Below are 12,453 nucleotides of genomic sequence, written 5' to 3'. Positions count from 1 at the left end.
TAGATTCTATAAATAAACACAAAGTTCAAAAAATGTCAAATGTATCATCATAAACATGTAATCCATCACATATGTATTTTAAATCAACATCCATCACATAGATAATAAATAATCCAGGTCAAAAAAAATTCTATCAAGAAATCAATATTAAATAGATAATATAATAATTGCATACCTCATACATTTCATTCATCATCATCACCATCATGATCATCATTTCCATCATCATCATCATCATCATCATCATCATCATCATCATGATGTTGGCATTATAACAGACAATAAGAGATTGTTGGCATTTCAATAAGGATATTGAGAAGGTTGTTGATGATTATGGATATAATTGATTAAGGATGTTTACTGTCTTAACAATATTATTTTGTCATTGATGTCAAGAAATTGATTTTCTGATTCAGTATGATGTTGCCATATTTTAAGAAGTATGTTTTGAAGAGAATTAAGATGTCAGTAAAAGACACAGAAAGAATGTGATGAATAAGGGGAGGAATAAGTTATTCAATGGGCAACTATTACCGAGTTAGACAATGATGGAATCATGATGTTTAGATTATTTTGATAGACTACATATGTTATTGTTTGTAAGGTTAATACTATACTATGTTATTGAGCAAAGAACCTAGTCGGTAAACACTAAGGTTATCGCTATCGGTCAATGAAGGCAGAATGTCTACTGAGTGAAGTTTAGTATTTATTGAGTTGCAACTGAGTAATAACAAAATGAATTGAATAAAAAAAAGCATTATTTAATGAAGGAAGCTGATGAGCTGGATATGATTAACTAATTGGCATGTCATGCATGAAGTTTGTTAAAGATCTATGGCAATGGAAGATCAGCAGGAAGATCTACAGCTCAGATTGAACTGCAATACCCTAGCACAAGTTCCAAGAAATGTATTCAAGTTCCAAGGTGAGGTAAAACATTTTCAGATCAAAGGATACATTTAACCTGGTCAAGATTGAAGATCTGATGGCTATGATTGATCATGGGAAATGTGATCAAGGAGATTAAGCGGTTAGCAAATTGTTTATAAATAATGAACTGTTGATAAACAATGTATGCGGGCAAGTGTAAGCATAGGGATGCTACATAGTGATTACCGAGCATAGAAGCTTGAAGACCTGTTGGAATAACAAAGTAAGGAGCCCAACAGAGGGACAAGATAAGTCCTATGACTAGATTGTATTGAGCAAATAAGAATCTGCTTTAACATTTTAGATGCAAAGTTGCATACATATGTACTACTATTGTTTATTTGTAAGTGATAGAAAATCTCTTAACCGAGTGGACTTTACAGTCTTATTTGTAAATCCTCTAGCAAGGTGACATTATGATTGAGTGTTTGAAACCCTTTAACAAGGTCACTTCTAACAAGGTGAAGATCCTAATAGATTTGAGGGAAATCCCTTAACCGGGTCACATCTAGCAATGTGTTTGTAATCTTTAACAGGATTTGCTTTTAACCGAACATACTCTAGAAGAGTATATTTCTTGGTGGGTCCAAAATCCCACAGTGGTTTTTCCCTATTTGGGTTTCCACATTAAATCTGGTGTTATATGTTTTGTGATATTATCTGTTTATGAGCTTGAATGTTTTATAGTTTTTTTGATAAGGTTACCGAGGTTGAATCAGTTGAAAATATAGAAGATTAAGTTTGTATGATTCACCCCCCCCTCTCATCTTATTAACAATTGGTATCAGAGCTTTGGACTCCGGAAGTAAAGTTTAAAGGAACTTGAGGAAAAGATCCAAATATGTATAAGAGGGATGCACCGAAGCTGAACAAGTCAAGTTTCTCTACATGGTAGAAAAGGATGAAGCTGCACCTATCAGGAATTGGTGAATATGTTGTATATTATCTGGAGAATGATTTCATTACACCTAGCACCTATCCATTGATAATGGAAGAGATAAAGGCAAAGAAAGAACATATTCAAGCAATGATTGAAATAACATCTGCATTGACCGACTTAAAGTTTAATGATCTAGAAGGCTGCAATGATGCCAAGGCAATGTGGGATAAGCTCATATTTGTGTATGGTGGTGATGAACATGTTCAAAGAGAAAAAGTGGATAGTCTAAGAGGACAACTTGAATCTATGAGAATGAATGAAGGTGAGAACATAACTCAGTACAGTACAAGGTTAAAGGAGATTGTCAATCAAATCAAAGGAGCAGGAGGAACCATTGAAGAAAAGGATGTCACAAGTAAGTTATTGAGAACACTTCTACTTGCTTATGCAATCCGAGTCTCTACAATCAATGAATTAAGGTCTATACCCACTATGCCAATTTCTTTGGATACTACTATTGGTAAGCTACATGCATTTGAGTTAAGTAACTTTGATAACAGTGGGTCTTCGGTAAATAAAGTTGAATCTGCATTTAGTTCTTTTCATCTTGATGAATCTGATGATTACAATGATAGAAAGTATAAGTATTCTAAAGGGAATCATAGTGGATAAAGTGAAAGATTTCACAAAAACATGGAGGAGGTACATAAAATTCATGAAGAAATCAGAAAGCAAGAAGAGTTTGAAGCACTACTAGCCAGAAGGCTACCAAGAGAAAAAGGTAAGTACAAAGGAAAGTTGCCTTTGAAATGTTTTAACTGTGATAGAATAGGACATATGGCTTCTAACTATCCTGACAAAGAATCTAGTGAAAAGAGAGATTACCGAGATGACAAAGAGAAAGATAATCATTACAAAGGACACCGAGACTTCAGAAGAAGAGATAAAAAGACATGCCTAATAGCTGATGAGAAATCAAATGATGATAAATCAGATGAAACTGATACAGAGGAAGTTGTTTATGTGGCTATCAAAGATGGACCAGATGAAGAAAGGTATGAAGAAAAGGCTTTAATATCTCACATAAATACTAATGATCCTTGGATCATAGATAGTGGATGCTCACATCACATGATAGGTGATAAACACAAGTTTGTTATATTAGAAGATTATGATGGAGGTTATGTAAGATTTGGTAATGATGCACCATGTCCAGTAAGAGGAAAAGGATCTATAACACTTCTTGACAATGCTAAATGTAATCATGTTTATTGGGTTGAAGGTTTGAAATACAATTTGTTGAGTGTAGCACAACTAAACAATACATGATACCGAATAGAGTTTCAGAAAGGAATTGTCAAAGTTCATGACAAGCATGGAAAGTTAGCAGCTACCGGGACACAAACAAAAGGTAACACATTTCACCTTGACTCAACTCGGAATAAGTGTCTATATGCAATAATAGATGATACCTGGTTATGGCATAAAAGGTTTTGTCATGTAAATTTTGATAATCTGATCAAAATAAGTAAGAAGCACCGAGTAATAGGTCTACTGAGTCTTGAGAAACCTGAGAATGCTATGTGTTGAGGATGCCAGATGGGTAAGATGACAAGATCAAGCTTTACAAGTAAGTCCTACACTTCTAAGGAAATTTTAGATCTTGTGCATACTGATCTTTGTGGTCCTTTGAAAGTTCAGAGTTATTATGGTGATAAATATTTTATATTATTTGTGGATGATTACTCAAGGATGATGTCAGTAATGTTTTTAAACGAAAAATCAGAAGCTTTTCAAATGTTTAAATAGTACAAGGCAAGAGTTGAAAATGAAACAGGAAGATAACTGAAATGTCTTAGATCAGATAGAGGAGGAGAGTTCACTTCTGATGAGTTAAACTTATTTTGCAATGATCATGGTATTAAAAGACAAGTCTTTGCATTGAGAACTCCACAACAAAATGGAATAGCTGAGAGAAGAAACAAATCTATTGTGGATTGTGCTATAACCCTGATGATTGAAAATAAAGTACCACAAAATTTTTGGGGAGAAGCAATAAGCACTATTGTTTACACCTTGAACTGAGTACAACTGAAGAAAGGAACTTTGAAGACACCATATTAAATTTGGTATGACAAGGAACCTAATGTAAGTTACTTTAAAATCTTTGGAAGTAGATGCTATGTTCACAAAGATGACAGAAATGGTAAGTTTGATCAAAAAAGTGAAGAAGGAACATTTCTTGGTTATTCTTCTAGAAGCAAAGCATTTAAATGTCTGATCAAATCATCTAACAAAATAGTAGAAAGTGCAAATGTGAAAATTGATGAATTTGCAGAAAGAAATGATGAAGGAAACTCCAAAGAACTAGAAGATTATGAAGGATTTGTATATGTTCAACCGAGAAGTCCTACCGAGAAAACTGCTGAAGGAAATGAAGAGAATATCCAGTTACCAAGTGATGAAGAAGATCATATAGAATCTACCGAGCTTATATTAGCCAAGTATGTCAGAAGGAATCATGCATCAAGTTAGATTATAGGAGATAAGAATGATCCAGTGATGACAATAAACAAACTGAGACAAAACATATATTTGATATCTAAATTTGAACTAAGGATAGTGAAAGAGGCATTTAATAGTGAAGATTGGATAAATGCTATGACAGAAGAGATTGATCAAATCAAGAAGAATGACACATGGACACTAGTCCCAAGACCGAAGGACAAAAATGTAATCAGTACAAAGTGGATTTTCAGAAACAAGTTGAATGAAAAAGGTGAGGTCATTCGAAATAAAGCAAGACTAGTTTGCAAAGGTTATGCTCAAGAAGAAGGAATTGATTATGGTGAGACTTTTGCACCTATGGCAAGACTTGAAGGAGTAAGAACATTGTTGGCATATGCTGCTTATAAGAATTTCAAGGTATATTAAATGGATGTGAAATCTGCATTTCTGAATGGTATATTAGAAGAAGTTTTTATTGAACAACCTGAAGGATTTGTTGAACGAGAGAATAAAGATCAGGTATGTAAGTTGAATAAAGCTTTATATGGTCTAAAGAAAGCACCTAGAGCATGGTGTGAGAGATTGCATTCTTATTTAATCAAGATTGGTTTTTTAAGAACTAGTGAAAACTGTTAGGGTTCCCACAGATACTGAGAGGGGGGGTGAATCAATATCTGACCGGTAATGTGATTTTCTTAAAATAGAACATGCAGAACATAAAGTAACAGTGTATCGGTATGCAAGAATTAATGTAAATAACAGAATCAAAAACATCCACATGAAAAAAACACCATAACACCAGATGTTTAACGAGGAAACCCGGTGTGGGAAAAACCTCAGTGGGATTTGTGACCCACAATATTCACGTACTAGCCAATAACAGAATATTACTTACAATAGGGGCCTACACATGCAGGAAGGCCAACTGCCTAGAGCACACTACTCAATAAGAAGTCACATTGACTTACAATGAGGATTATGCAAATCCAATGATCTGTACTGCTTTACAATAGCATATTCAATGCCAGATTCAGTACCGGTTCTTGCTCTGTTCTTTACATATACCCTTGACCTACAATTCGCACATTAGGTCTGCCTTATAATTTTTTTTTTGCTTCCTATCCATATCCTACAAATGTCTACAATGATCTCTTTTATATACAAGAGTCATTTTACAATTTGTCAAGTTGGCTTACAATAATAAACAAAATATTACATATCAAAAATCCCGTCGGCCTCTGTGTCGGTATACATGTTCTCTTCTATGCCGATGTACATCTTCTGTGCTGGTGTCAGTGTAGATTGATCTTGTTGATGCCGGTGCACTGTCTTGTTTGAATAATGCTTTGTCAGTATAATGTCTTGCAAGTGCCATAGGATTGCAAGGTTACCTGTGTAATGCTTTGCCGGTATAATGTCTTTCCGGTGCCATAGGATTGCAAGGTTTCCATCAATGACAAAACCTTCAATCACACACAATGTCTCATTGGAGTGTCCATATGCCAACAATCTCCCCCTTTGGCATTGATGGCAACACTCATGAGAAATTTCAAAAAAAAAAAATCCAAAAATGTGTAGACCAAAAATGTTACCAAAAATGTGAGAGCTCCCCCTGAACATATGATCCCTGTGTTTTGAATTTTCTCATCCTACTACTCCCCCTTTGGCATCAATGACAAAGGTTAGTAAAGTTTGTAGTTGTACCAATCCATAACCTCAACCTTGTAGTTGGGTAGTTATTATCTGAAGAATATCTCCCAAAATTAAGTTTATACCATCCATAAACTTCTTACTGTCTTTTATTGATGTCTCAGTTCTGTATACTGTATCGGTGAGATGTTGCAAGTGGTCTGCCGGTGTTTTGCTTCCTTGTGTTAGTGCCTCTGAGATTTCCTTCCACAGAGATGCTAAATAGTCCAATCTTGGACTTAGTTTAGATCTCAAGAATTTTGCCCTGTTTATTATTTTCTCTTTCTCTCTTTCTAATTTGAGCAATTCTTCCTCAAAATTTGTTATCTTTTCCTCAAAAACTGATAATGTATCGAGTGAGTTAACAAAATTATCTGCAAGTTTATTGATCTCTTCCTGTACCTTGCTCATCTTTTTGTCTACATCTATGGTCAAAAAGTTTGTCTTATAGGTGTCTTTGTACAGAGTTTTGTACTCTTTCAATAAATTGCATAGTTCCGATAGAAGTGTGTCAAATTCCCTGTTACACTTCTTTATTCCTTCCTCAAAGAATTTTTGTTTCTCTTTTTCTACAATTTCCTTTACAGTTTCTACCTTTGTTTGCTCAAAATTTCTAGAAATATATTTACAAAGTGTATCCAACTGGCCTAAAGAATATTTATTGTCTATATTACAATTAGGAGCTATTAATTTCAAAAATGGAATTGAATCATCTATCGCTTTATAAGCTTGTGAGCTATAATCAGTTATTTTCTTGATAGATTCAAGTAATACCTTAGTCACATTTGATGGTGACCCAACAAACTGAGTGTTAGTGGAAGTGACCATGCTAGTATTGACCTCTGGTAGGTCTGTTTGTGTCTCCATCTCTTTAAGCACTAGTTTTCCTACATCATTTTTTACCAGTGGCATCTGTTCTGGAGCCTTTTCGCTCTGTTGGTTTCTCTGTTTGTGTTCTAGATTCCATCTTTTTCTCTGTATCTGCTACCAGTTGCTCTGTGTTTCCTATTATCGGAGGCTATTTGGATATACTTGATTTGTCTGTTGTATCCTTATCTACCACCATGTTGATCTTCTGAGTATCAACATTCATAGTATATAAGACTTCAGGATTAGGATTATTATCCTCTGTATCCATAATCTCAACTGTCGGTTGATCTTCTGTAGTTGTTGTTTTTACCGGTGGAGTATTTAAAGGAGGTGGGGGTAAGTTGTCTCTAATCTTGATACTTAGTGGTCCACCAACTTTACCTTTCCCTTTGTCCTTCTGATATACCAGAATGGGTTTAGGATTCCTATATTCTTCTTGTTTTTCTTTTTCAACCAAGAATATATCCCAACCATTTTCTATTTCCTTTGAAACTTTTGTAACTCTACCTGCCATTAGTGAAATTTGCTGGTGTGCAGTGGAAAAAACTGTCCGGTTGGCCTGAGCTATCAGATCATCAATTTCCTTAGGTGAGTTAACTGGATATACTGCAAGTAATTTTTCTATTTTAATTTTCTTATCCAACTCAATTATTCCTTGCCTTCTGGCCTCAAGTCTTTTGTATAGTTCATCAGGAATTTCATTTAAGACTTGCAACAAAAACTTTTTATACATGTCCATGTGTAATATAACACTCTCCTCAACTTGTCCTTTCTCATCATCTGATAGAGTGTCATAGATTTTCCCTATGTTTTTCAATTTACCTTCCTCTGTGATCTCATTCAGTAATATGTCAAGAGGGGCCAAGTTAGTGTTTGTCTTCTTCTTCTTTTTGGGGGTCAACTTCTTCTTAGGTGTGACTTTCTTGACTGGAGATCTCATGGCTTGTTGCTTCTGTCTTGTCCTTCTAGGTGAAGGAGTGGTTGCCAGTGTGGGGTCTCTTTTCTTGACAACTCTTTTGAAGGTTGTTGGCATATCTCCTTCTAAGTAGGTACCTACTAGTGATAGATGAGTTTCAGGTTGTTGGGCTGCCAACTCATCTTTAGTTATGCCGGTTTTCTTTAATACATCTTCCTTTATGGCTTTTGCTTGTCTGGATCCTTTTCTCACAAATGCCTCAACCTTTTTCACTCTCTTCTTAGATTGAATTTGACTTTCTATGGTCTCAACACTACCAAATACTTCTTCCTTTGGTTCATTGGGGGCTTCCAGAAGTGTTTTGGCATAAGTTTCAATAATATGATCATCGGTCTCATAACCCATCTTTGTTACCCAAATTGTTCTTGGGATGACTGTTTCCATCCAAATATCATCCTTTTTGATTACAAAACATATATCATCCTTGTGTTTGTTGACAATTTCCTATGATAGTCTGATTCTTTTATTCATTCTGACCTTTAGTGCTTGAAAATACTCATTGATATTCTTTTCTTTGTTTCCACCCATGTTGTTGAATAAGTCAAATAATTGTTTTCCTACTGGTATGTCAAATCCAAAATCCTTGTTGCCTATACCGGGAGCTTGTTTGGTTATATGTAGCATTAAGCATACAAGTAAATTTCCAAATCTAAAGGTTCCTTTCTTATCCTTCTTGATTTTTGCTAAATTGTCAATTAACTCATCCTTTAACCATTCACAGATATCAATTTTTACATTGTCCTTAACCATGTCATAAGCACTCTTTATGCATAAACTGGAAACTGAGTTAAGCCTATTAGCATGAGTTTCTTTGTAACCTAAAATCATGCTAACAAATCTAACATTTGTGTCAGTCACATCATTAACCCTCAATGATCTCTTGTCGGATGTTGCACCAATTAAGTTTGTTACTAAGTCATTCGAGACCTTCTTGGTTTTGTCGGGTCTGCTATCGGTGGAGGGTAACCCTGTTACTACTTTCACAACTTCCTTTGTAATTTTATGCACTGAGTCAAGCCAAAAGAATGAATCATGTACCCTACTCAGAACTATCCTAATCACTTCCTTGGGAAATTCAGGAATGCAGAGGATTTCAGTGAATCCTAGGGTTTCAACAATTCTATGTTCAGGTTTCACATTTCCAGAATTGTCACATATAACAGTCTTATACATGTTTTTAATTTCTTCATCACCTAATTCCTCTATGTTGCAATGAATATACATTCTAGGGTCTTCTGCATAAACAACACCTTTTGGAATTTTTGAAAAAGCACTTGTGCTGTCATCTTTCTTAGCTACCTCGGGAACTAGCTCAAACACGAGTCTAGGTCATTTTATAACTTCGACTACTATAGGGTTTTCTATGAATTCAAGTGCAGAGGAGGATGCCATGATGATAAATACCTTTTTCTGTCTTTGGATGGATTGATTGCTGAAGTGCTTTGTCTCTTTGCTCAGAATGCCTTAGCTCAGAAATCTTCATGCTCACTAAAAGTTTGAATTCACGGTGAAATGAAATGGAGCCAAAACCTTATTTTATAAAGTCTTTTCTACTACCTACCACATTAATTGCTTGCCGGTAATGTATTAGCTCAACTTTATTTGCTAGTAATGAATTATTTTCAACTTCTTTTCTCTAACCGAGGGAATAATAGCACATGTGTCATTAGATTGCCAAACCCTCAAGATAATTTTCTTCAATTTGATGAAGAACATCCCGTCAGTGGAGCATTGCTCTGTCCTGCTGGTGGAGCATCATATTGTCTTGTCGATGGAGCATTTGGTTCTACCGGTGGAGGAGTATCCCCAATATTTAGATCACCTTTTCTAATCCATTGCTTTGATAATTCTTGCTTGACCTCTTCAACCTTTTCTTTACCTTTCAAACTAGTACTTTTGTTGTCTATTGGTGTACCTTTACTTCTACAAAATTTAGCAATATGACCAATCTTGTTACATGCATAACAAGTTACATTATTTTTCTGAAGAGCTTTCCCATAACCTATGTTGGTTTGTGTTCTGCATTGATTTGATAAATGACCAAATCTTCCACATACATAACATCTTACATTCATTCTGCAGTTTTCAGAGTTATGACCAATTTTGTTGCATTTGGAGCATTGACCGGTGGGAGGATTGATATTCTGATAATTCCTAGATCTACATTCATTTGCCCTATGACCATATTTGTTACAATTAAAGAATTTTCCATTGAATTTGTAAGTATTAGAAGGTCTTACCGGTTTGCTATGATCCTTGATATTTGCAGTACCGGAGCTTTCTCCAACTTCAAATCCAATTCCAGAAGTGTCACCTTTGGGTTTTTGATTCTTCAATAAGGTACCAAGTTCTTTTGAACTTTTCTTAAATTTTTCTTTATGTTGATTTGCAGTTTCCAATTCCCTTTCCAGGATTTCTTTTTGTCTCATTAGTTCATTCGAGTCATTCTGAGTATGCATTAGATCTGTCTTCAACATGTCATTTTCATAGCTAAGTCTTGTGTTCTCATTTGCTGCATCACTTAGTCTTCTAGTCAATTCTTCTTCATTCTTCTTTCTGTCCTCAATCTCTTTGCAAAATCTCATAGTCATATCCTGCATTTCATTTTTTGTTGTCATGATCTCTTGTTTCAATTTGCTTATCATATCATTTAGTGATTCCTTTTCATCATTCTCATTTTGCAATTTTTCACAAAGTTCTCTTCTCTTATTTCTTGTAACAGTAAGATTTTCTTGAAGTGCCTGAATAATGTCCTGACCTTCTTTTAAATCATCTTCTAATTTGATATTTTTCAACTTCTTTGCATCATAGTCAGTAAGATCTCCTTCAAGTTGCTTCATCAGATTTTCCATCTTTACTAGTGTCAAGATCTTCCTCAAGCTATTAGGCTTCTAAAAATAGAGGACCAGGCTCTGATACCAATTGTTAGGGTTCCCACAGATACTGAGAGGGGGGGGTGAATCGGTATCTGACTGGTAATGTGATTTTCTTAAAACAAAACATGCAGAACATAAAGTAACAGTATACCGGTATGCAAGAATTAATGTAAATAACAGAATCAAAAACATCCACATGAAAAGAACACCATAACACAAGATGTTTAATGAGGAAACTCGGTGTGGGAAAAACCTTGGTGGGATTTGTGACCCACAATATTCACTTACTGGCCAATAAGAGAATATTACTTACAATAGGGGCCTGCACATGCAAGAAGGCCAACTACCTAGAGCACACTGCTCAATAAGAAGTCACACTAACTTACAATGACGATTATGCAAATCCAATGATTTGTACTACTTTACAATAGCATCTTCAATGCCAGATTCAATACCAGTTCTTGATTTGTTCTTTACATATACCCTTGACCTACAATTCTCACATTAGGTCTGCCTTATAATTTTCTTTTTGCTTCCTATCCATATCCTACAAATGTCTACAATGATCTCTTTTATATACAAGAGTCATTTTACAATTTGCCAAGTTGGCTTACAATAATAAACAAAATATTACATATCAAAAATCCTGTCAGCCTTTGTGCCGGTATACATGTTCTCTTCTATGCCGGTGTACATTTTTTGTGCCGGTGTCGATGTAGATTGATCTTGCTGATGTCGGTGCACTGTCTTGTTTGAATAATGCTTTGCCGGTATAATGTCTTGTCGGTGCCATAGGATTGCAAGGTTGCCATCAATGACAAAACCTTCAATCACACACAATGTCTCATTGGAGTGTCCATATGCCAACAAAAACAGTAATATGTACATGAAGAATGATGAAGACAATGGAATATTGATCTCAGCCATATTTGTTGATGATATTATCTTTTGTGGAAATGACTCCTTATGTAAGAACTTTGGAAATGAAATATGCAAAGAATTTGAGATGTCATTAATCAGTGAAATAAAGTATTTTATAGATCTACAGATACTACAAATGAAAGATGAGATTTTCATTACTCAATCCAAGTATATAAAGGAAATCTTGAAGAAATTTGGAATGGAGGATTCAAAACCAGTAAGTACTCCTATGACTACCAACTATAAACTATCAAATAATGATGAATCTGCATCTGTTGATGAGATACTTTACCGATCTATGATTGGAAAGTTGAAATATGTTCTTCACAGCAGGCCATAGCACATGCAATAGGTATAGTTGCAAGATTTTCTACAGATCCCAAGGAAACACATATGACAACAATCAAGAGAATTTTCAGATACCTGAAAGGCACTGAAGATTATGGCTTAGTATATCAGAAAGGAAATGTTTTTGATTTAAAAGTTTATACTGATGCTGATTGGGCAGGCAACATTGATGACAAGAAAAGCACAAGTGGAGGAGATTTCTTTTTAGGAGAAAGACTAGTGAGTTGGCTTAGCAAGAAACAAGGATGTATTTCACAGTCAACAGCATAAGCTAAATATGTTGCTGCAACATTGAATTGTACCAATATAGCATGGATCAAACAACTGTTGGAAGGCATAAATGAGAAAGTTACCGAGCCAGTAACTATATTCTATGACAATACTACTGCCATAAACATTTCAAAGAATCTTGTTATGCACTCTAAGACAAAGTACATCTCTATCAAGTATCA

This window comes from Cryptomeria japonica, chromosome 3, assembly GCF_030272615.1.
Source record: "Cryptomeria japonica chromosome 3, Sugi_1.0, whole genome shotgun sequence".
NCBI classification, from domain to species: domain Eukaryota; kingdom Viridiplantae; phylum Streptophyta; class Pinopsida; order Cupressales; family Cupressaceae; genus Cryptomeria; species Cryptomeria japonica.
This window is presented reverse-complemented; position numbering follows the sequence as displayed.